At 38.1% G+C, this 26,679-nt stretch overlaps 1 non-coding gene across 1 annotated transcript in view; it reads left to right on the forward strand.

Annotated features, from left to right (window-relative positions):
* The window catches only part of LOC115563253 (uncharacterized), a 46,534-nt gene that overhangs the window by 854 nt on the left and 19,001 nt on the right, over positions 1 to 26,679 (forward strand). Inside the window, exon 2 of the transcript XR_016196362.1 lies at positions 17,541 to 17,573. This is a non-coding gene — a transcript (uncharacterized LOC115563253). The remainder of the gene's footprint in view (positions 1 to 17,540; positions 17,574 to 26,679) is intronic.

Consider the following 26,679-nt stretch of genomic DNA (forward strand, 5'->3'; position numbering starts at 1 on the left):
CATGGATGCTAATTAATCGATTAAATATTAGCTTACTATGTTATGTGTGCATAAGTGGGTCACAAAATAATTAGCTGCAAAACTGAATGAATTCGATTTGTTTGCCAGATGCATTTAACGAGCAACAGCTGGCAAAAGTTTTGCAAGTGCTACTCCTCTTCTTCTTCTAGTTTTTTTCTTCTTCTGTGTGCATTTTTATATAGTTTTTGCAAATTTCAGCACTTAAGGTAAACACTTGAATGTTTACGAGTTTAGATTGTTTTTGCATTTTAAAGATCTGCAATTTCGACTTGATTTATGTCGAGGAGTGCGGGGTGAAAATGAGTAACGCGAGGAAATACGCTCTGAATATTCAAGATGCATAAACTGTAATGCAAGCTAAGTTATTGAACTAAATTATTGGATATTGGATCAATTGACTAATCGATGGCAAAGCTAAGCCAACTGAATTTGCATTAGATATAAAAACTTTGAAAAACGAATCTTAAATTTTCTATTTTTGCTATTAGTTGTTAGAAACTTGGAAAACTGGGAAACAGCTGTACAAGTACTTTAATTTCGAATGTAATTCGAAGTATTCATAGCCATAAAGAGAAGTTTCAAGGAATACTTTCAACATATAACTTTGTATATTTTGTAGGGTAGCCTACGTTCGATAATCCCTTTCATAATGAATTTACTGTATGCTATTCTCGGCTTCTATTTGTTTCAACGAGTCCTGCTGACTTTGTTATTTGGTATTTCGATTTTCTCTGCTGCTGCCAATGCCAATTTTCTCCTTGCTGCATTCGTGAACGGGCACAGATTTGTAATTTGTGTTTATAATTAAAAAGTTTGCTTACGTAAAAGTGTACTGGCCGCAAATGCAACAAGTTCGTTTGCTAACAACAGTTCTCTCACATCAGTCAAAAATAGTTATTACCCGCAGTGGGGCCATAAAGCTTACTACTTTATGGAGGAAGCATAGCAGCTCGGAGGCGTTGGCTGCACAGTAAACAAAAATTCGGATTTGTGGGAACAAAATCATAAAAAATATGTGAGCGATAAAAGCGAATGTTTAACTATCGTTTACATTTAAGGACTCTCAAAAAGTGTGCTAAAAAGCAGATAAATCTTCAAATGTAAAAAAAACTTTCGGAAATTGTCTCTAGCTTTTGCTTTCTTGCTCCGAGATACAGTGGGCTAGACGATTCAGCAGTTCTTTTGGAATATCAGTATTGATTTTATACTGAAGTATTTTAGAGTCGCAGAATTTGTTTACAATATGCATTTTATTTTTTTATTTTATTATTTCCAAATCTACATTCCAGCAATAATTTGACTTTAATGTAAGAAAATTTCTGTAGTTTAAATTAGTTACTTTTAGAATCAGAACTATATTATATATAATTTATAAAACCAAATTAAATTTTATTCATTATACTGGTAAATTATAAAATGAATGAGAGAAGAAGATATTATTTGTACTAATAACATTTATGAATATTATTAAAAACTATTTTCAAATTCAAATAAAATATTTTCAATTTTTTTTTCGTACTCTTTGAAATGTTTACATAATTTGCTTTCTGTTTGGGGTATTTAATATTTATTGCTATGAAATGATATTCAATAGTTTATTTTCTATTTCTATTGAATTTCGAGTGTGTATACAAATTGTTTACAGTGCATTTGTAGTTGGTTGAATTATTTATGCAACCACTGCACATTTCACACCTCTGGCTGTCTAATGCGCTCTGCGGTCAGGTTGTCAACGGTGCACCGTTCAAATTAGCCATGCAATTTGTACTTAACAATTTGCCACATTGCTGCAACAGTTGCAAGAGTTGCAGCAGGCCAGGCGGAACGCTTCTAGCCAGACTCTGGCGTGTGTGCAGAGGCGTTTTGCACGTCCGGGGCTAATAATAAAATGTACAAGGACTTAAACCCACAACAAGCCTAGCCAGACCCAGGCCCAGACGCAGGCTCAGACTCTGATGCAGATGCAGACGCAGCTGAAGACAAGCGACAAGTTTATCACTTGTTAAGCCAGAGCTGCAGACACGCAGCCAAAAGCCGCACCACGCACGAGGCATTGGCCAGAGCCAAAGCCCAGCCTACGTCTTGGATGCAGTCCGACATGCTGGCAGGCAGGCAGGCGCAGATGGGTGAGCCAGATAGTGCTGACAGCGCTGCCACAATTTGCATGGCAGCAGAGTTCAAATCGAAGCACACAACCATCAGCAGCAGCAGCTTCCACGTTAACCCTTTGAGGCCCACTGTGCTGCCAGCTGGCATAGAATCCAAATGGAGAAGCGCTGCGAAGAACATGCCGGCTGAGTGGGCGCCCACACACGTCGACTGTTAAATAATGTCTGTCAATTGTAGGCGTGACAAAGAAGCCAGGCTAAGAGTGTGACAGATGTGCAGTGGAGGAGATACCCTGTAAACAGGGAATGAACCCCAATGATGCCCTGTATCGGCTTATCAATAAGGAGATACAAAGCACCCTGTAGAAGCGAATCTCGAAGTGGGTCTGGCACGGGCCAGGAAACAAATGTCAGACCGAATGTCAACACACAAAATATTACGTATACGCAGCGTGATGTGCATCGACACAAGAGAGTTCGATTCGCTTTTGCTTTCGCTTCCGCATCATTTCAACTGGCTGTCTGCTCAATTGTTGTCTTCGATTTCGCGATGGCTCATTCAATTTCAATATGTTGCCTCAGCTGTGGCTGCTGCTGCTGCTGTTGCTGCTGCGACAGCTGCTGGCAGCTTTAAACGTCATTTCATTCGTTTTACATTTTATGACTTTAATGGCTGATGACAATTTCAATTACATAAGTGCCACTGTAGGCACAGCTGTCGCCCCCTCCCCCTTTCGGTATTTTTCAGTTTGTTGCTGTTCATTTTTGTGACAGAACTCAGCTAATTGATTTAATCTGCACTCAATGTCAGACAAGCTTCTGCCCTGATGAAGTTAGCCTGCAAATTATCTCTGTAACAGGATTTAAATGGGGATTCGTCGGGGTAATTATCTGTTGATTGTGTGTGCAAGCAGAGGCAGGTGCTTGATAGAGTTAATAATGAATTGATTAATCGATGAGGTAATAAATATTATAGATCGCCAGCCAATCGTATCGAGTCCTCGCATACCCCGCCCAGCAGCCTACTTACAGGGCATAAAAGCAATTACTTACGCTGCCTCGTGGTCTTCCCCAGTGTTTCCACATAATCGCCTTCACCAACTTAACACTGATATCTGGGAGCCAACAGCTACCAGCTTCGTACCTCGTGAATTATGTATTTAGTTGTGCAAACAAATCAGCCATCGCTCTATTGCCTCCCTCCGAATGATATGGGGCGATGTCTATCGGCTGTAGTCAACATGTGTGTTACGAGACGCCCGGCATCAGCTAATTGGCAGCAAAGGTCGCAAGGCAGCGAAGAGCGAGTAGAATGAAGTAGATGCTGCGTGCATCAATTTATTGCTCCAATTAGCCAGGGCCCGGGGCTAAGATATAAAATTCAGCGGCGAAACAGTAATTAACATTATTGAAGCACAGCGAATTGTGGAATACGTACAACCCGCTGACACACCTTGCCCACCTGCTGGGCACTTTGATTTGCAGAAAGTATCTGCCAGACACAAATGCAAAAGCTCTGCTTATAACGTTACTTTAATTAGCAAGACAAACAGCCAGCCCCCGCTTGCCACCCTGTCGAGTAAAATACTGTCGTCCTTCGCACCGCTGGACATTAGAACCAGCAGCAAAGAGAAAAGAGTGGAGCGACCAGCAGATACTCTGTATTGATTGATTTAAATGAATACTCTTATATTCCTGCTGTACATTTATAGATTAAAAATCTTATTTACAATTATTAATTATAAAGAGAATGTGCTCCTCACACAGAATGATGTAGAGTTGAGCTAAAGTAAAGGCTAAACTATACGGCTATAAATTGAATATGCTAATAACAATCGATGAACTATCGTCAACAACTTTCTGATTTACTCTCTAGTATCTACTTAAATACTTGTAATATACCCAATTTAACGTGTTTGTTCATTGTTACAGGGTATCCTGCGTTTTATGTATTAATATTTTACTAAAATTTCACAGGAGAATCAGAATATGTATAACTGGAATATACCCGATATGACGCTGCTAAAAAATACAGGGTATTATTGGCCGTAAAGAACTGTTTTGTGATGACAGATTGATTATTGTCAATTGAATCTACTAATTGGAATATACCCTATTTAACATACTTGCTCATGGCTACAGGGTATTCTTAACTGTGTTTGACAGCCGCAGCGCAAAAACAAAATTGTTCACGTACTTTTAAAAATGAATTCTAAGACTACAAATTTAATTAACATTTTTTTTGCGGGGCATTCCTAAAAGCTTCAAAGCTCAAGGATCAAAAACCATTCAATCGATAGCATAAAAAAAATATGAATTTTCGCCTCCTCAGGCATATGCTGCGTATGCGTAATTTTTGCACTAGACAGCAGCCCTTGTGTGTGTGCTTGAGTGTGTGCGTTTCATTTGAACAAAATATTTTGAGCAGCTGCTAATTGAATCTGCTTCGCTTGAAGCGACCTCAGGGCAACATCTGCCCTATCTGAAAAACTCTTTGGCCCTGCCCTGGTCTGGCCTGGCCTACCCTGGCCCAAGGACCCTCTGCTGCTGACATCCTGTGGCTGAGCCTTTTTGCACGTGTCAGGCAAATTGATAAGCCATAAATTTTCGTTATGGCCGAAGCAACAGTTGTGCCGCTTCAAGCCACATAAAAGGGCTGGCCATTCAACCGCCCAGCCTTGCCCACCCTCTCTCCCCCTGCCTGTCTGCTGCCAAGCTGCTCTAACTCTCCCCGCTACCCGCTCCTCGCTCTCCTGTTCTCCATATCTCTGTTGTATCTGTGTCTGCAACTCAAACAAAGTAGCCGAAAGTTGTCTGCTTGTACAATTCCTTGTTATGCTTCATTAATTTAATTTGGTTTCCACTTCGTTCTCCCACTTTGTTTTTCGTTTTGCTCTGCTTCGGCAAACAAAAGAACTTTTGGACACGCTTATGCTAATCCGAGGCCTTTGCATTTTTCATAAGTCCCGAGCTCTCCGTTGGCAACTGACAGAAACGTTTTCGTTGGCTTAGGGACAGGGAAGTGCTCATGCAATAGAAGGATGATCTATTTTATTGAAAACTAAATATTGTGAATTCGATAAAAGGTTTATAAGTGGTCGAAAGGGAGAGGGGATTCAAAAAGCTTTTGATTACACTTTATTATTAAAGGTTAACCTATAAAGAATTGACAAAAAGCAACAATAATACTATTTCACATTTCAGTTTTTAAGTTATTTATAAAGCATTTATATGTTTATGTCAATTGCGCAGTCGGCAGTGCGCGAGTTCTTCGAAAGGTTTAGGGAATCGAGTAGCTTAGCAGCATCGATTAGAGCGCGTTTTCTTCTTTTTTAGTTGTAATTCTAAAATTAGACTATTTAGTAATACAATGTTTTGGTTTATGTAAAGGATATTACAATAAAGTATTTAAATTTTGGTACACCACATTTAAAGTTTATTAAAAATTCATTTCAAAGAACTGTCAAATACTGCTAAGAGTCCCGGCAATAATAGCGCAAAGCATTGGCTAATGGTTCGTTTGTGGTGCTATTAGCAAATCTGCTTCTGTTGCATTTATGTTAGCTTCTTAAGTACTTTCACTCGGCTCAGCTCCTGCTGAGCCAGCCATTGAAATGGCAGCAACAGCCCATTGCACTTGCTGGCAAAAGCAAATGAAATGTGTTGGGTTAAACGACGTTGTCAAAGAAAACAAACATTGAGCACGTTGCGCTGAGCTGCTTAAAAATTTATCGAATGTACGCCAGTGAAAGAGTATTTATGCACACATACACTAATACATTTACACGCACACATACACACACACATTCACAAACAGCACTTTATTGACATAGGGCCGTGAGGTCAAACAAAGTTCTCATAGCCGAAGCAGAAGTCACGCTTTGATTGCCGCCTGTCTGTGCCTCGACTGGCTGACTATTGGTGACTGGCTTCTCGGCGGGCATTGAAGATGTTGGGACTACCAAAGGATCTATCAATTTCGTTACTTAGCTGAGCCACCTGACAGCTAGCAGCGGAATAAATATGCGACTGGCGGATACTCTATGAATAATATGAAGTGGACGGAGTTCTTTAAAATGTTTCTTATTCTTATTGTACTTGTGATGTGTGTAATGATTGACTACTGATTCATTGACTAAATGATTGCTAGACTAGATTTGAGTATGTGTCTACTTATTTAGTAAAGCACAGATTGATTGACTCAGTCATTGATTGATTGTGGATTGACTTACCTGACAATCTCAGACTTATCATTCTTTGTTCAACGACGAACTTCATTGATTGACTGAAGAAGCTGATTGAGTGATTGAATATATTCTAGAATAATATATGTATATATATATTTTCTTAACGCATTTTCAGTAGTTTTCTTCATAGTCAATCAACTCAGTCAAGCGCCAATCATTCTTTGCAGAGTGCTTTGGCAACTCGTGAGCGAGCGCTAACAAAGCTGAGTGCCTGCACTTGCAGTTCATTTGGCCAAAAGATGCGATTGCTGCCGCTGCTGCTGCTGCTGCTTGTTGGCAACGTCCAAACAATTACCCAGCAACTACAACTACAGCAACAGCAACAGCAATAGCAACAGTCAAAACTCAAATACAAAACATAGTTGGACTCTATTTTTGTCGGTTGTTATTGTTGCTGTTTGCTGTTGTATTTGTAGCTGTTGGCCAAGAACCTTTCTCCCAATGCCCATTTGGCAGATAAAAGTGCAGTCGTGCCCGTTGCCGCTCACACGTCTCGTTTAAGCCCTGGGACTGTCTGAATTACCAACTTGCAACTGGCAACTGGCAACTGGTATCTGGTATCTGGCAATGGGTCTGGGCCTGGGCCTGGGCCTGGGCACTCTAGCGGAACTGTGTGTCGCATTATGCCGTGTTGGTTGTCGTGGCTACATGGCCTACACATGTTGTTAACAATTGCTTTTCCAGCATTTGTCTCGTTTTATTTTTTGTGTGTATATGCTCATGCATAAATACAAATACACTGGAAGAAAGTGCAACTCATTACTAGCGACAATTACAAATTAAATTTAAAAAAATAAATTTATACAAACACATTGATAAAAAAAACCTTTAATTGAGTTTTCTTTATATCAAATTAAATATTAGAGCAGATAAATATAATTAAATTGAATTAAATGATAAAATTAAATGAAATGAAACATAAACGTACGTATATAAACAATCTGAAAATAAGACAATATTTTATTAATTTACAGTCTCAAAATCATGCTCCCCATACACAAATCTCAACGTGTCCAGCTACCCGCTTAAGAAATCTTCATAATACTCCATTTCATAGCTTTCACCATTCTATATTCACATTCATCTTTTATAACATCCGTCTCACTCACTTTCTTATTATCATCGTTAATTTTAACCTTTAAGAGATCTCGCATTTCTATTTTAAATGAGACCCATGTTAATTTAGTCAAAGTATATTTGTATAACTATTAATTGTCTCTTCGTTTCTCTCAGTGCATCGGGTGCAGTGGGTTCAGCTCAATGTTCTATATGGCAATGGCTCTCATTATGTTTTGTTTGCGCTTGGCTGAAGTTGCATCCACCCCCTGCTGCCCCTGCCACACCTGCTGTGCCACTACGCAGCAGGCAACCCCTGCTGCTTCTGCTGCTGCCGCTGTTCCTGCTGGTGGTTTTAATTATTTGCATGTCTTTTTTGCTTTTTATCAATAATAGATATGTTTCAATTGGCTTTTACATGTTTCATTTTTAATAGATATAAATTGCGCCCCATAATGCATACACATGCTGGTAATTCTCCATCGAATTACAGGGAATTTACAATGTGCTCAAGTAATTGACTAGATTAACCGGATTATAGCAAACTTCCATGACTGCCGTTTGCCTCTACAAATTCATATTTTATGCTGTTAACTAAGTGCTTTTTGCAAGTTATGCAAGAGTTCATTGCGGACTCGAGTTTGTTGTTGCTGTTGAGCTCTTGTAACTAATCCGCGCCTGATTAAGTTGGGCCCAATGTTGACCCACAAATATGAAGCATAGAGCAAAGTTCTTCCAGCTCTTCTCATCGAACTTTTTCAAGAATGCGCAGCCGGCATCAACTAGAAAAAGTTTGAGCCGAGTCTGAAAGTCCTCAAAGAGTCCGAGGGATTCCATGCAAGTTGAGCAACAGTTGGACTACGCTGCAACTACAAGTATATATATATATATATATATATATATGTAAATGTATACATGTATATGTGTATATATATCTCCATTCTTATCTGCCTCTGTCTCTTTTTCTATGCTAAGGTAATTGGAGACCTGACATTATATCTATTATTTTGAGCGAGGTCACATGCCTCGGGCAATTAAATGTCAAAGATTGCATTAACCGTGCTCATTAAAATAATCCAAATTTTCATTTATTAATTACAGCTAAAAGGCAACAAAAATTATCTTAGACAACTATCAAGTTCAAGGCCTCTACACATGCACACGCGCACATTTACACTCGCGTCTATGATATTGGGCAACGTTATAAAATAAAGAGCTCTGTTATGGTTAATAAAATCTATTATAATTTACCGGACTCACTGCGGGCAAGCTTAATATATTGTTGAGGCTTAGTTTATTATTTAATATATTATTTTTCGAATGATAGCTGCCAGTTGAGTGACCAGTAGTAAAATGGGTATTCACTTTTATCAGAGTCTTTCGCATTACACATTGAACAGTCAATAAATCAGTAAATTTCTTTGCTGTTCCATCAAAATATTTTTTGATCCTCAAACATCAATCGATTCTTCTCAGTCAGTCAATCAGTCAGTTAATAAGATTAAAGAGTTTGTTAAGAACTAACCTATTTGGATTTGCTAGATATTTACCATTCTATCTAGCTTCCTTTCATATGTATGTATGTATGTTAGTCCTCAATCAGTTAATCAAAGAATCTGCTGGTCAATCAGTGTGTCAATCAGATTTAAAGATCTCGTTCCATCTAAATGGCTTTCTGTATGTCGATTCTCACCGTTCACCACCGTTTTATTTCTCAAGCTAACCATCTTGTTCTGTTCTAAACTCTGATATTCTATCAGTCATTCAGTCAATCAGTTTATCAATCAATCTGATGGCAAAGATCTAGATTGCAAATATTACCTAATGTTCTATATATAATTTTTATCTGCGCCTAGGTTCACAGTGAATCCATCAATAAGTCAGTCAGGTCGAACAGGTAGTTTCTTTATTAGTTACCTGACCTTGACTATGGCCTACCTGAAGAGCTGTAAATGCTAATGCCCACGACAAACATTATAAAACTTTAACGTGTTTTTTCATGGCTCAACTGAAAAGCTCGATAATAAAATAACTTGATCGCATGGCGGTGGAGGTGTTTGTCTAAATAGGGGTAGAGCGAGACAGTCCACAAAAAAAAAAAAAAAAAAAAAAAAAAAAAAACAGCAACAGCAAAAAACTGAGAGACAGACAATCATAAATTGATGAATGAATCGTGGCCGGTGGCAGGTGCCATCCTCTGCTGGTGTGTGGCATGAAAACCTGCCCAGCTTTTATTTGGGTTAATCAAATTTGCCGCTGCCGGTGCCGCTGCCTCTGCCTCTGCCTCCGCCTCTGTAGTTGTGGTCGTTATCTTTAGCGTCATAAAACTCATGTCATGTCCATGTCGAGGGGGAGGGGAGCAATGAGCCCAGACCATTAGCCAGGCACTCAGGCACTCAGGCGGGCCGGCAGCCACCTGTGTACGCTTCTGCCTTGTATCTTGTATCTTATGGATACATTTCACATGTGTCGCGCGTAATGCTCATTAAGAGCTGGGGCTAAGCAGCGCTCTCTGTTGGCCAGACCGCTCTAACAGTAACTGTGTTGTATACCTCTCTCTCTCTCTCTCTCTTCTTTGTCTGTGTGTGTGTGTGTGTGTGTGTATCTGTATCTGTAAGGTACGCATTTCATGTTAATTACATGTCGCCGCCATGTCAGCTTTGTAATTATTTTGACAGCGCATTTTCTGTTGTTTCAGCATTTGTGAATCAACAAAGGCAACAAACACAGTTACATTCGCCAGATTTGCGTTGATATTTTTGCATAATGATGTGTGTCGATCCTGTTGCAGCAACGCGACGCTCCCCTCCTCTGGCTGTCAGTTAGGCCATCAGACAGTTCAGTTAGACTTTCAGTCAGTCAACGGCAACGTTTTGTTTAATGAGCTTTTTACGAGCGTCGCGCTCTGCGATATGAGCTACTGTGATATGAGCCAGCTATTGAGCTAAAAGCGAGTTGTGTCCTCCATCCCCCTCCGCATCCGCCTTCGCATCCACGTCCATGTCCTCGCTTATCGCAACGAAAAACAGTTAGTGTGCAGAGGCCCGGCGGCCATGCGAGAGTTGTCTTACCGGCTGAGAGGCAATTACAATTGATTTAATGATAAGTAAACAAACGAATGGAAGATGTCAATGGGGCGGGGCAGCTATCATTGAAAAGCTGTCAGATCAGATAAATGAGTCGTAATCATAAAAGAGATGTCATAATGAAGTTTAATTAATTAGTAAAGTATTCAAACTGTGCGATCTGATAAAAAACCATGAATGAAGTGATGCTAAAATCAACAGATTGAGTATTGCAATTGTAAAGAGAATAAACTGATTGATGATTAGAAAGAATAAAGAAAGATAAAGAGAAAAAAAATAAAGTAAATTATATATTTGAAAAGCTGTCATATCTGATTTATAATTGTAAATGAATTGAGAGAAGTAAAAAGATGTGATGTTAGAACAGATTAAGAATTATAAAGGACCTAAAAGGAAACTGATTAACTGTTTAAGTAAGTAAAAGTCTAATTTAACTACCAAATTTTATTTAATAAAAACTAAAATATCTTTTCGCTTTACCACTATCTAATATCAACATTTTGAGCAACTCTCGCTGGGAACTTATTTCCCTACTTCCATCCATTGCCTGCAGCGCCTCAGTGAAACAATTGCATCGATTTCGGGGCTCCGCTTCGAATTGGGTTTAGCTGGCGATCCGGTTGACCGCTGAGCTGATATGCCCGGAGCAAGAACCGCAAACAAAACAGCAACAGCTCCGGGCAGTGCGAATGCTGATGATGACAGCTGAAGCTGAGCTGAAGCAGATGTTGATGTCAGTGTTAATGCTGATGTTGGCCATGTTTGATTGACTGTTCGACTAACTTACCATGCGATAGAGCGGGCCCTCTTCCCATCGTGTTGCGACGGCTGCATCTGTTGAAATACATTTTCGCTTTCGGCAGATAAGTTTGGTTAACAGTTGCTTCGCTTTGCCGGTTTGCAATGCGTCGCATAAATACATAAAACGAGTTGAGTTATTCGAATATTTGTAAACGATTTGCATAAGCAAAGGCAACAATCCAGCAATACGAGCTATTGAAGCGTACACTTGAAGAAAGAACTAGTGCATTCTAGTGTGACAGAATTTCAATTTTAAATTCAGAATTTTCATACTCTGAATAAGAATCAGACAGAAGTCAGAGGCTTAACTTAAATATCTCGTTTCTTTTTCTGGGACTGCATCTGTGAGATATGTACTTTCAGCTTTTGTATCTATGCATGGCTCTGCACAGTAGTAGAAGATTGCTGTCTGTCTGTCTGTCTGTCTACCCGTAAGCCTTACTCTGTGTGCCATTGTACTTTGAGGTTGTTGGCATTGCGCGGAGCTGTTATGATTGCTCTTAACGCTTCGCTACGTCTTACATATCAATGCTATCGTAACCAGGCAGCAATGGATATGCTTGCAGTCGCAGACATCGATACAGCTCGCAGGGCAAAGCAACAGATAAACAGATACCGATTTTACTAGCTACATAGATGCAGATACAAATACAGATACTAGTGTACATGGAGATATTTTTAATATGAAAATGAATATCTTACAATATGGCAATACGGATAGGTGTTACGACATCTGTAGCCTTTAAAAAGTAAAATAAAATAAATATTTAAAAAACTTAATGGAAAAAAAAATAAACAAAACTAAATTATATGTATTTAAATCAAAATGTAAATAAACAATTGGGTTTCGGAGTTCAGATACATTTTAATATAATTGTTAATTAAAGTGATTAATGAAGTTTAAGTTTCTTGTCGAATATATACGCCTAATTAAACTGTAAAAGTCTTAACAAAAATACATATGTATATGTATATGTATATGTATATGTATAAATGTTTAATAAATTTATTTCAATTAGATGAACAATAGCGTGATGTGTGTTGTATAATTAGATAACTCGAGCTTCCTTGTACAGAAATGCTATTAAGTTCAATAGATTATATTATTAAATAATATAATTTACTCTTAACTTAATGAATGCTCTTAGATAAATATCAAATCAAATTAAGAGTGAAATATTCTAATTACTGTAATTAAATTTATTACATATTTCAAAATTCATAAATTAAGTTAAGAGTGAAATATATTAAAAATATATCCATTAAATAACTGACATATTTTGTAGTTGAATTTCATATTTCAATTATTAATTCGACGGTGCACCTCTTTCTCTTGCTCGTGCTCTCTCTGTCACTCTCTCTATGTGCCTCTATCTCTCCCATCGCTTAAATTCTTTGTCCACACCTCGCTCACGTAACGTGTTACTTTTCAATTTATATGTGCTTCACTCGCAGAGCTCGCGCTAGTTGCATTTCCACATTAAATATGAAAAATCAATTTCAGATTGCAAGCAACATCTAACCGCAGAATCATCGCTTCATAGCCACACACACACAAATACACCGCACTCACACACACAGAGAGACAGAGAGAGAGAGAGAGAGAGAGATTCCCGCTTAAGGGACCAACACATGGCAGTTAGCATATCCAGGGCACTTGCAGATTGCAATTGCAATGCAGCAGCCCTCGCCACATAACAGTTTATTGTCGGTGGGCAATGCTTACATACATACATACATATACCTACACATACATGCTGAATAAATGCATATGCAGAGTGATTCGATGGCAGGAGCAAATGCTAATGCTCGGTTCGGTACGACCTGCTCAATTCACATGACTATATTAGCGCTGAGGGCAGCATCGGCGAGTTTTTCTTTCTGCCGGACTTCGGGACGTCGGGGGCATTTGCATAAAATATTGTTGCGGTTCTCGAGCTGCCCTGAACATGCATCCACACAAGCTGACTACTGACTGATTGATGATTACTTTCGGAGAAATGGGCTGGCAATACTATGAAGAGTTCACAGCGAAAACATAGCTTGAATGAGTATCTATATAAATGAGAAACCAGAATTTTCAACTCATTTAAATATAATTAGATTTCAACTAACTATTCGGAAAGTCTCAGTCTGAGTGTGAGTGTGTCTTTAGGGTATGTTATCGTGCTTACTTATTATTCACCATTTTTTACTCCATTTCCAATTTCACAATTTCTTATCCAGTCATGTTTTCCTTTCTCTATTTACTTTTCAACTATCAGTCAGTTCTGTCAGTCGATGCAGATTTTCTTTAGTTTATATAGGGTATATTTGTTGGCTCACTTTGGTATTTATGACCCTTTTTTGTTAGCCTTACGCAGGCATTTTTAATGGGTTTTATTTTAGCGCCGGGGCCAAAGACGGAGTCAAATGCTGAAAGTTGGCGGCAAATTAATGAAGTTTTCTCTGGCATATGATTAAAACTTTGCTCTCAGCTGCATATGGATTTTTTTGTCTTAGTTTAATTTTATTTCCATGCATTGTACACGGTGGGTGGGTGTATAAGTGGAGGCGTGGCATTCATGGCAAAGACATTCGCTAAAGTGAGCCGCAAAACTTTTTGCCCGTTACATTTTCATTTCCATTTTCATTTGCATTTCTCTCTCTCTCTCTCTCTCTCTCCCTCTCTCTCTCTCTCTCTCTCTCTCTCTCTCTCTCTCTCTCTCTCTCTCTCTTTCTCTTGTGCTGCTGCTAAGTTCTATTACAATAAAGTCTTTTGGTTACATTTTGTGCTGGGCACACTCCATTCCATGCGCCGGCATCAAGCACAGATTTGACCCAGTTATAAAGCCCAGATCACGATTCTTTTACTTTACGATTTTACCTAGCTTTGGGCTCTTATTTTATTTTGTTGACTCCGTTTGCGTCTCTTTTAATTGTCTTTGCATGGCTTTGACTGCCCTGTGTGAGGGAAGTATTTTTCTGGCTTGAAAACAGCTAGATGAACAGCCGGATGAGCAGCCAGCGGCTGAATATATTTAAATTGTTATGTTTACTCATAATTTATTTAAAGTCATCCAGACAGCTGTTCAGCGGGGCCTTTTTTTGTAGCTTTTTTTTCATTTTGCGTTCATCCATTGTTCAGTCGTAATACTTATTTACTTTCTATTGTTGTACAAAGCGGGAGCTCACTGTGGGCATGGTTTTTATGTATGTATGTATTCAAGAGTCGAGTATTAGACCCGCAAAAGCCATCACGTGAGCTTCAAATGTGTGTGGGAATTGAATAAAAAGTTGTTCGTTAATTAATGACGGAGATTAAGGATTTATATGAATGAACCTTCCTCCACTTTGGACATCTCGGCTTCTAGCTTGTTCGTAGTTTTAATTTTAGTCGACCACGACATCAGTACAGCATACAAATATTCTTCAATATTCAATTGCCCCGTTTCTCTGTATGAATGTGTAACATTTATAATATTGAATCTAGAGCCTGTAAAATTGAAATACATATTTATGTACACATATGTATGTATGTATATGTATATAAACATATACTTATAATTTTAAGAAATGTTTACATTGTATGAGAAATTCGTGACTTCCGTCTCTTAAATGGCTCGACATACTTAGTGCATTTCTTTGCCAAGCTGTCGTGACGGTTCTAATGCCTGTACACAATAACTATTTCTTTTCTTATATAGCCCTTTATTAAATAAACAGTTAAGGGACATTATATTAAAAGGAATTAAAGGCAAAGTTTGATTTACAAAATATATTATATATTTTGAGGTCAAGCTTGCGACTAAAATACTGCATTTCTCATTTAAAATAAAACGACTTCATTTTTTAAGTAATTGCGAACGAAAAAGATTGTTATCACTTTAAAATTAATTAGGCTCATTACTTAAATTAATATCAGAGTTCACATGAGATCAGTTTTAAATGCATCTGCCGTATGAAACAATAAAATTTCATCTGAATTTTTAGGAGATTTCAAACATAGCTTAATATGAACAAGAGACTTTGAACTTACCTTCCAGATTACCAGCGAAGCAATGAAATCAGGTTAATTCTTTCATCAATTTAGTAAATGGGGCAATATCAATATCGAACAAAGGTTTCACGAGTTTTTATCGATACTATTAATGACTAATGCAGTTCTAATATGGCTAATGCATTGCTGAACATAAGCTACGAAGTGCTGCAGCTGAACCAAACTTAACTATTTTTGGAGCAACGAAATTTCGCAAGTCAATCAATCAATTACTATTTTCTTCCACCGCTACCCATTAGGTAGATCACCGTTTCCAAGGCCCACCGGTTGATAATTAATAAATATCGGTATTTTTAGAAGCATTTTCCCTTTTATTTCTTAATTCGATATTCATTCAGTGGCTGCAAATCTGTCAAAATCAGAGTGCAATTAGAGGAAATTTTAAATGAATATCTATAAAAAGTTTTGCCATGTCACTGATTTCCCTTGGCCTTTTTTGGCTTTGGCTACCCATGGGGTTCGTCCTGGGCTTATTTGCCATTTGAGTTGCAGTCGATAGTCGGATTTCTATTCAATGTATAAATCCGATTCTGGTCGCTTTGACAGCACTTTTACCGTAATTGCAATACCATTTACAGCTAATTCAGTTAATTCGCACTTGGGAAATGCATTTTCCTCGTTCATTTAACTCTGTTTTAACCGTTTTTTCAATCCAACTGGCAACAAATCGTGTCAGGCAGGCTCTGGCTCAGGGCCCGGGCCAGTCGAGACGACGGCTTTTTAATTAACAGGCTGCAAGAGAGGGCTACAAGAGAAAGAGAGAGAGGGAGAGAGAGCGAGAGCTGTGAAGCGTGGGAGGGCCCAGAGCAACAGCAACAGAAACAGCCATGGGCGATGGGAACTGGGGGAAAAAGGTCAGGCCAGGTAAAGCTAAAGGTAGAAGGGAGAAAGGAGAAGCGCAAAAAATGACTGAAAGGTCTTTCAGACAGCTGTGAGCTGGCTGCATTGGCTAACTGGCAGCTGGGCTGTTGCCTTTATGAGAGGGGGCGGCACGGGAGGGGACGATTGACTTGATTAAAGATTTCACACTTGATTAAACATTAGCTGTTGTTGTTGTTGTTGTTGCCACACAGCTCCAATTGCAAGTTTCAAGTTCGTTGCAGCAATTGATGAACGAAATTTAATTTTGTGTTTTGTTCGTTTTTCGGTTTTAATTTCCGAGGTTGGCAGCTGTGCGAGTTGGCTTTTTATGGCAGTCGCTTCATTGTCGACAATAGCATTGGCAAAAACAACAGCAACAGCAGAAGCAGAAGCAACAACAAACAAAACAAAGGCAACAGTTAGTTTTTTGTGGAGCGAAATACAGTCAGACGAAGACGATTAATGCGCACAGCCAAGCAAATAAATGTGTAGTAAGGAGCGACATAAAAAGGAAATGTGTGAAGTGAACATTGGCATTGACATTGACTTTGACATGAGGATAAATGTAAAGTTGAGCGTTCGGTTAGTGGGGAAAATTCGGTTGATAATTGCATTTTTAAGCATTTGAGTAATTAAGGAAAAACTCATAGCTATAGCTAGAAACATTAATTGATTGACTGACTGACTGATTGTTATTTATAAACTAATGTAACAATTTGAGCTTTTTGACATCATTTGATAATTCGTTTATGAGTTATATCTAAGTCAATCTGTTGACTATTGACTGCAAAACTGATTTATTGACTGATACATTTTGTGATTAATTGATTGAACATTATGTAAAAATTGAAGTTATATACAAAAGTTCTGTTGAAATTTGATAGACTGAACTACGTAGTAAGCATTAGTAAAGCTGTACTGATTGATTGAGAAGTATTGGTGAACTAGCTGCAAAGCATTTTTCGAAATTCGCCTTACATTGATTGATTAATGGACCTATAGGTGAAACAAAACCTGAAACTTAAAACTAAATTGTCAAATCCAACAACCGAAAGTAAAATCATTTATGAGTCTAAGTTTTTAGCATCTTTAATAATAGCCCGATTGATGCGCTAAACAGCGATACTAAAAGCACAGCTCAAGCGGCAAATCCAAAATAATAAATATTAAATATTCATAACAAATATGAATCACAAATGTTATTCATGAGCTTAATTTCATCATAATGGTTAAATGTAGCCTACCTCGATCCTTTTATAACATAAACAATCAGTTTTTACTGCAAATTTTTAATGACTCACATTTTTCGTTTGTTTTACAGCTGCTGTTCATTACTCGAATGCCATATTAAGAGGTAAGTGTATCTAGAGCTCACACTCGTTCGCCTTCCCCTCCTCTTTCCCCTTCCCCTTCCTCGTCTACTAGCTCTACGCATCACAAACGCCATTCAGCTATGGTTTTTCCCTGGGGCTCATCGTATCAATCTTAATTTATAACAAATTTAATATGGTTGGGACTCATTTTTTATCGGGACGTGGGGCAGAAGCAGCAACTGGAAATGGTGAGCGTATTCTCCCAGGACTTATCCAACATGACGCCTACGCGCATGGATGGAGGCCCTACCGCACATGCAAATGTGCAATATGTTCTCGAATGCGGACATGGCTTGGCTTGGTATTTGGTTACGGCCTGTGCTGTGCTCGTGTTCTCATTTTATCATACGTGGCACAGCGAATTCCTTCTGACCTTGCTGCAAGCGAATGTTGCGTATCCCATGTTGCGTGGAGGCTCGTAAATATGCTACGGTAAAAATCCACAAAAAAGGAGGTGCAGAGCACAGAGAACAGAAAACGTGTACAGCAAAACACACTTAAGTGATTTTATGGCGCCATTTAAATGGTTTTCAAATCTGCCAAACGTAGAACCTAAAGGAATATGTTAGCTCCTGCATGGCATGCCAAAGAAAGGGGACTAAGCCATAAATTTTCAGCCTGGCTTCGCCACCCAAATGTGCGCAATTCGCAGCGGATCTCAAATGTATGCAACACATCGCAGAGTGTGTTGAATAGCCTAGGTGAGTGAGTGTGTGGATGTGGGGCTGTGGTGGTTGGGTGCTTATATTCCGTTGTCTGCATATGTATGTGTCGTCAGCAACAAGTCGACGAAACACAAATATTTTGTCAGCAATCGGAAAACCTGAATAGAGCTAGATTCGAATTGGAAGATATCCTATAGTCTGATTTAAAAATGTATTGCAAATATTATATTATATATGTAAAATATTACATATTCTATATATCTTCATCATCACAACTATATAAATTCAAAAGATTATGTGAACTTACAGTTTGTAAATAGAGTTGTATGACGGCGAATAGCCTGTTAATTCAGCTTGATGACATATTAGTGACGTAAGTACAATACAACCTATTTCAAATCTGTTTGACTGGGTATGGATTGCTTCTAGACATAGAGACAAATTGGAAAGAGAGGTATACGACTAGAACATACCCTGCAGTTAATCAAAAGATTATTCTAGCAGGTAATTAAATCTAATTTTTAAACATTTCAAGGTCCTCAAATACACTGAGACAAATAATCCCTCTACTCCAGCTCAAACTGAATTCCTGTGTAGTTCAGTTTCCCTGTGTTGAGAGTCCTGTCTGCAGCTTATCAAAAACTGTCGATTCGCTGAGACTGCCTATTGAAAGGGCGGCTGATTGAACGCTTGATTGACTGCTTCTGTCAGGTGATTGAGCAGCGAGGGGTGAACGACTTTATCTCTGTTGAAGTTGGGCGCTGGGCGAACATTTTGATTGCGTTGCCTTAGATAAATTATAACGCTTAGTCGAATGAGTTGCAGAACAACATGTGATTCAGCAATATGAAGTACACCCAAATTTAATGTCTGTCTTTATTTAACCGACTCGCAGATTGATGAGCCACTTTTAGTTAGGATTTGAATAGCAGTCGACGGCTTAAAGGGAATATTTATTAAATTGCTATTTGAAAATTTTATAAAATTTATTTACAAGCATCTACCGAATGGCAAGCTGTTGATCAAACAACAGTGCGAGAGGCGACTAACATTTAGCAGCTCTTGAGTCGAGCTCCTTCAATTGTACTCATTGTGTGTTGCGTATACGCAATGTGCGCCCAGAGAATTGCTTTGTTTGCTTAGGCTTTTGACTGCTTGCCGTTGGCTGGCGGCGGCAGCAAAGGCGCTTGTCAATATTTACGCTACCAAAATAATGTATAAATAATTGCATGTCACTCGGTAACAAACAAACTCACATTTATTATAAAAATACATACAGACAAGAAAGATACGTATATAAATATGTGTATGTATGCTCCCTTTTGAGCGTTTTATTTGGCTGTTGACAGCTCTCAACACCGCAAGCTAATCGGCTGGCTCAGCTGTCAGATTCGACATTAGCATAATGACAGCCAAGTGGGCGTGGCACAGTGCTACAATGTCACACGCAATAATTACAGTTATTTACGAATATGAAAGAAGAGGAAGAGAGAGAGAGAGAGAGAGAGAGAGAGACAGAGATAGAGAAAAACTCTCAACAGACAATTTATGACATATCCCAACATGAACATGAATCTATATATGACAAAGCAATATGTCACACCCCAAATATCAACACTGTTGTGACACGTGTGTGGGCGTGGCATAAGGCATCGTGACATCGATGCGAAATTGCAGTTGACAGTGTCTCTTTAATTATGCAAGAGCTAAAAAAAAAAACAAAATAAAATAAAATAAAATATATATATTTCAATGCTTATACATATACAAATATATATGTGTGAATGTTAAAGCAGACAGCAATTACCCAAGAGTCGGTTTATTAATTAAGTGACCAGCAATTGGCAGCTCAGACAGCGGTCGTCGATGTTGGTCTCTGCGGATGCGGTGTCCGGGGACTACGAGCCCCGCCTCCTCTGGGAAATGACCCTCCATTAGGACTGCCCAGCCGACACTTATTGATATTGACAAGGGTTTAGAGCGAGCTTTTTGACACCTAAGGCATGGATTTTAACCTTTGGCTAGCAATCTGAGTGGAGCTGGGCGAGCGAATACGCTTTAAAACTTTATTTAAAAAAAAAAAAAAAAGAAGACTTCTTATATATATAGCTGATTATATAGATTAAATAGTGTATATACATCTTGACTGCACTTTAATATATATAAGAATTTTGTAGCTTATTAGAGCTGAGTATATAGAAAACATGGATATTACCTTCTATGAAAAATGAAAAATATTGTAAATTTTCTTATTAAACTTATAAGATTGTGAAAAATAAAAAATATTGTAAATTTTCTTATTAAACTTATAAGATTGTCAGTGCTTAAATTTGAAGTTATTTAATTTCATATTTCTCTATTCTATTATATATAAATAATAAGATACAGTGGCTAGCATTTATTTTTATATGTTGGTCGAGTCAACGTTAAAATACCTTGAAAACCTTAAAAAATACATTAATGAGTAAGAAGTCGAAAATTAGAGTTAGATCCATTAGATATATTTAAATAGGCAACTTCAAAAATATTTGTCACTTTTTGCCCATAAGTCTTTCAATCAGCCATGGTTCCAGTTTTGCTCGCTCTTAACTTTTTTGAATGTTTTATATTTTTAATATTTAGTCCAGAGCCCTTTAGGTTTAATCACAATGCGCTTAGGCCATCTCTCCACCAAATTTTCAACATGGGCATGAGGAAATTTGTCTCTTCATGCACCCGACACCAAAGTTCATCCATCTCTATCGTTGGGGTATTATACTTTACTTTGACGGCCCTTTTTACTTTTCACTCCACTCCATGACCATACATTTTTGAATTTCGATCCATTTCTTGACGACTTTCGCTTTGTGTTGGGTTCATTGTCCTGTTGAAACACAAGTTCTTCCACAAAATACGGACTATTCTCTAAAGATTCGGTAGATGCGTCAAGAGCTAAATGATAAACAAGTTTTTTTTTTACTATACTAGATTATTGAAAGAAATCAAGAGCTCATTACAAAAAGTGGACTTTTCTGGATAAATGCCTATATAGTCCACAGTCCATAAATTTGATTTGCAAAAATGGAAAAGTTTTAAAGAAAACTCATCCGCTGTCCCACCTTCCATGAAATCGAACAAGTTATTGGGAAATATTTTGAAATATTAAATTATAGTTGAAAACCTCGCTTAAGACAAAGATATTTGATCTGCAATCCAGGAGCTAATCATTGTAGGCATATTAGCGCAGGCAAAGCAAACTTAGCTCTAAGTTAAACACGCGTTTCCATGAAGGTTTGCTTAAGCAGCCACTCGATGGAAGCCCTCAACTTGGCTAACCCACATGCTTGCCAAACACTCCTATGTGTGCGTGGATGTGTGTGTGTGTGTGTGTGTGTGTGTGTGTGTGTGTGTGTGTGTGTGTGTGTGTGTGTGTGTGTGTGTGTGTGTGTGTGTGTGTGTGTGTGTGTGTGTGTGTGTGTGTGACATGTTGCGGTGAAATGTGAATTTTGTCGCTGTGTTGATTGTTATTGCTGTTGTTGCTGCTGCTGTTGGTTTTGCGGCTCATAAATCACACAAATTTGCGCGTGCAAAATTATTATATATAAAAGAGAATCAAAATAAAAAGTCTGATATGAAGCTGAACTCCAAGCCAAAAGCAAAACGCAATAAAAAGTTTTTGATTTTGGGTCTTTTTATTTGTGAATGTGTGTGTGTGTGCGCCCGGGTGAGCAAACAAAATTACAAAAGCCAGACGAACAGACGACGAGTTGGACATGCCAAAAAGGTGGTTGCCAGAGGGGGGCTGGGGCGGGTGTGGTCAACAGCCAGACAGCGGCGGAAACGGAAGTGCGTAATGCCATACGTGGTCAGAGTCGTGTGGCTCTTTATTTTGCAGTTCAGCGAAGGTGCAAACTGTATTTTGATTAATTGCAGACGTGAAATGGCAAAGAACCACAACGACAACAACAACAACAACGAGAACAACAAGGAGAACAACAACGAGAAGAGGTATACAGGTATATTATTGTGATTCCGCTCGGGCTGTGGCTGACTTCTTTTGTTGTTGAGCCATGAAACAAAAGCCACAGGCCGCACTAAATATAAATCTAGGCAGCCATAAAACTGCAATAAAGAAAAAAAGGTGTTTTACACTTGTATTACATTTTAATACCCACACACACAGAAACACACACGCATACACATGCACAGACTCCAAAAAGGGGTTTTTGGCCACACAATAAAAAAGCTGACTTGTTATATTTTGATAAGACGCAAAGTTCATTTGGCAGTTTGTCAAGCTTGGACTTTAGATATAAATAAATAATGGCGATTTGCGTTGGCCGGAAAATCCATTGAGTAAATATATAATGTATAGCAAGTAGGCAGCACTGAAACTACTTTTTCACGGTACAAAAACAATTTAACCCATTTATAACCTGAACCCATTGAAAATGGAAAGTCGGGCTATAATGATTTTGTGAATATATATGGAAAAGGCAGAAAGGGGCGTGGCAGACCCTACAAGTATACATAATGATGTATGGTCAGCTGATCCGATCTAGCCATATCCGGCAGTATGAACGGATATATTCGTAAATATCATACACAGTAAGAGTTTTTAATATTTTTTTCCGATGTCTCAAACCCCTATCCTTACTATAGGTAATAATCAATGTTTTGTCTGTTTGAGATAGATTATTATTATGATGTAATTACTTATGCAGATAAACATATAAACACAGATCCAGATAAAATAAATATCTTTATATCTGCATAGTACTTTTAAAATTTGAAAACAAAATAATCTCTTTTAATATATTAAAAGCCAATCATAATTTAAGTGTTGTAGACCCCACAGGCACAATTAATATTCTCTAATATCTAAATTGCTATTAGCCAAGGTTACGCAATGGCCGATTCTTTTCGGTGCGAACAACCTTTTCTGATGATAATAAATGATTATGCCAGAGATTGACCAGAAGAGCTCTCGTATACTATGTATTCATTTTTGTTTTACGAGCGAGCGTAGAGAGTTTTAATTAAAATTAATTAGAGCGGCTAAGCATTTTGAGGCTGAGCAAAGAGTTCAGCATGCGCTCATATAATTAGGAGTGTGTGCTTTTCTTTCGTTACTAAACTGACGTAATTGACCAGATGAGGGCAGAGGCAGGGGCAAGTGGGCCGAGTGAGGCGACTGCTGCAAATGTGAAAGCAGCAGTTGGCCAAATGTGCGAAAATTGCCAGCAAATTGGCGTAGAGACAGCCACGGGCTTAGAGATTTGCATACACGAGCTGAAAGTAAGGCACATTCGAATCAATTATGCCTCCCCTCGATGTCGAGCCCCCCTCAAACGATGCGCATGCCAATCAGCTAGTCATAGACTCAGTCAGCCAGAAAGTCAGAGAGTCGAAGAGTCACAGAGTCTGTGGGGCAGCTAGCATTTCATTCTCTGAGTAAGTCAGCTAGTCAATCAGCGGAAGTTTGTCTCGTCACTGAGTACATAACAATGGCAACGCACAGCTGCTCCAGTCGCAACTGCAGATACCCTGTAAACACTTAGGCAATTGAAGGATTTCCATATCATTGTTTATACATAATGAAAGAGTTGTGCATTACAGATAAGACATATAGCAACAATCAATATTCAAATTTTTTTTTCATTCATAAAAGTAAAAATAGTTTTCTATTACAATTTTTAATAGTTATACACAGCATATTCTGTACTAAGTAATTCATATTAAAAAACTCTTTTTTTGTAAATAAAAAAATAATAATAATAGTAATTAATTAATATTATTATACACACAAGAAATCGCATATATATATATATTTTTTTTCACTATTAGCTTATATACCCAAAATGCACGCTGCATATGATTACAGGGTATCATAACAATAGATCTCTGCTATTCGCTTCTCAGGTTCTACTTTCCTGACGGCCTATTGCCCTGCTGCAACAGCAACAGCAACAGCTGCTGCTGCTGCAACTCTTTCTCGCCTCACTCTGGAAGCGTCCGGCTCCCAGCTTCCCAGCTGGCTGTCTGTCTGGCTGGCAATTTTCGTGGCCAAAGTAACTGTACTTGATGTGCGGCAATTTCATTATGCAGATCGACAGCTGCGGCTGCAGCAACAGCAACAGCAGCAGCAGCAGATGAGCCTTCCAGTTAAGGCCGTCTGCGGCAGCCCTTGGTCATGGATAGCTCATGGGTAAATGTATTTTCTCTTCTGTCAGCCACACAGTTGGCTGCTTTAAGCCTTGCTTTGGTTGCCAGCCACCAGCCTCCTGCTGCCTGCTGCCTTCTGGTCTTAGCCATCTTTTTCAATTGTTTTCCATTCTTTTTTTTTTTGCGTTTGCCAAGTTTGGGTCATAAAAGCGGCGACAGCACAAAACAATTAACTTTACAAAGGACTTTTGTCTTTGGCCAGCAGCACTTGGGCATGTAATATATATATATATAAGCACAAGAACGGGCAACCAATTTCACATTCTATGCTAATTTATAATGATATCAAAAAATAATTAGGGTGCAATAAAATATGATAATTCAAGTTTCTTAATAATGTAATTAGTTAAAACAGCTTTACTTTCTGCTGGCATTATAAATTCAAGCTTTTGCTTCAGAATTTAAAAGAAGAAAATGATTAAAAACTACAAAAATTCATTAAAAAAAAAAATAATAATAATAATCAAATATATATTTCCACATTTCAATAATTTCTATATCTGATTCAATTAATTATAAACAACAAATTATTATTCACTAAATAATATTTCAGATCAGCATATGTTGTCCTTTATTTTGGTAAAACAAACAAGAAAATTTGTAAACAATTTTCGAATATACCTGGAAATTGTTTTTGTTAATTACGCGATGACTGCGCAAAGTTTAGTCGACTGCTTTCCTTTATTTTCCATGGGATTGCTTTTCTTTTCTTTTTTTTTTTTCTTCAGCTGGCATTGGGGATGGGAAATGGAGGATGGAGGATGGAGTATGGCGGATGGGCAAGTTGGTTCCAGCAATTAACGCCATTGCGTGTTGTTGGCGTGTTTTGTGTCCTCTCGGCCAACTGTTGGGCTGCCCTTGGTCGTGCCTTGTTATAAATTTGGCCAATTTGAGCGGGTCGGCTGTGTAATGGCCACACAATGCCAAATAGCATGGCAAAAATTAATTAAATTCCAAAATATATATGCATATACATATATAGAAAATATATATGTATGTATTGTATATTGTTTATGCTGCCGATATCTATCGAGCGGAGGTGTTTCCCACGCCAACACGCACCCACATCGGCCGCAAACGCACACGCAGACGCATTTCCCACAGTCCAAACCAGCAGAGGTTTCTTCTCAGTCTTCGTCCCAGTCTCAGTCCCAATCTCTACCTTCAGTCAACTGTCGCGACTATCTGGCTCTCGTTCGTGTCGCCAGCTTGGCTGCAAAACTGTTTACGAGCAAAGCCAAAGCCAAAGCCAAAGCCAAAAACCAAGACAGGAAGCCATCAGAGGCCACCCGGGCTCCACAAAAGAAGTGGGGCTCTTTTTATGGCCCCCGGCTAAGACTCATTTTTTGTTTTTAATTTTTGTTCGTCTCTTTGTCTCTGGCTCATGCAAATTGGCCTTTAAAATGCGTTGCTTTTACTTCTGCTTTTTTGTTATACATACAAATATATTTTTTTCGTTTTCATTGTTTTTCTTTTATATTTTTTTATGATTTTATTATGACTTTTTCATTGGCATAATCAAGTTGTTGCCTCTGCGCGAAAATTATGTGCGAAAAATTGTGCCTGGCAATTAAATTATTGATTAAATTATTTTTAATACGAGCCTACAGGATAATTTTTGGCCTTTTTTTGCAACCGCGAAAGGTTTCAGAGCTGGACTTTATAATAATATATTTTTATATATATATTTTTCATAATATAATATTTGTGAGTTTTCGTTTGAGAAATGTTAAATAGATACTAGGGCAAAGTATAATCACTTAAAAAATATTTTTGTTTTTTGAGGATTGAATTTTTGCAACGAATATTCTAGTTTCCTAAATTTATTAAATTTACAATATACTGAATAATAATATTAAATAATAGATTCTTTTTGAATTTTGTTATAAATTTTTAGATTTTCTTAAAGGTTCCTAGACAGTTTAATCTTTAGTAAGCTTTAGTCAATAGCAAAGTTAGTAGAATGCATGTATTATTTAAAATGAAGCAAGATAATTTCTGTTTGTTAGCCTTCTTAGTTCGGGCACTCCGATATATGAAACACAGAGACAGAAATACAAAGTGGATTGGTGTTTTATATATACTAAAGCCGAAACTACTAAACAATTTATAGTTCGTGTCAATTGACTGCCATGTCATGAGGAGACTCTGCTAGAAACCGCACATAAAAATAGAAGTGAGTAGAAGATCGGAGCTGGTTGGGTGCGCGGTCTGCTCT

The sequence above is a fragment of the Drosophila navojoa genome, chromosome 3, assembly GCF_054131105.1.
Source record: "Drosophila navojoa isolate 15081-1374.11 chromosome 3, UAZ_NAV_1.0, whole genome shotgun sequence".
Taxonomy (NCBI): domain Eukaryota; kingdom Metazoa; phylum Arthropoda; class Insecta; order Diptera; family Drosophilidae; genus Drosophila; species Drosophila navojoa.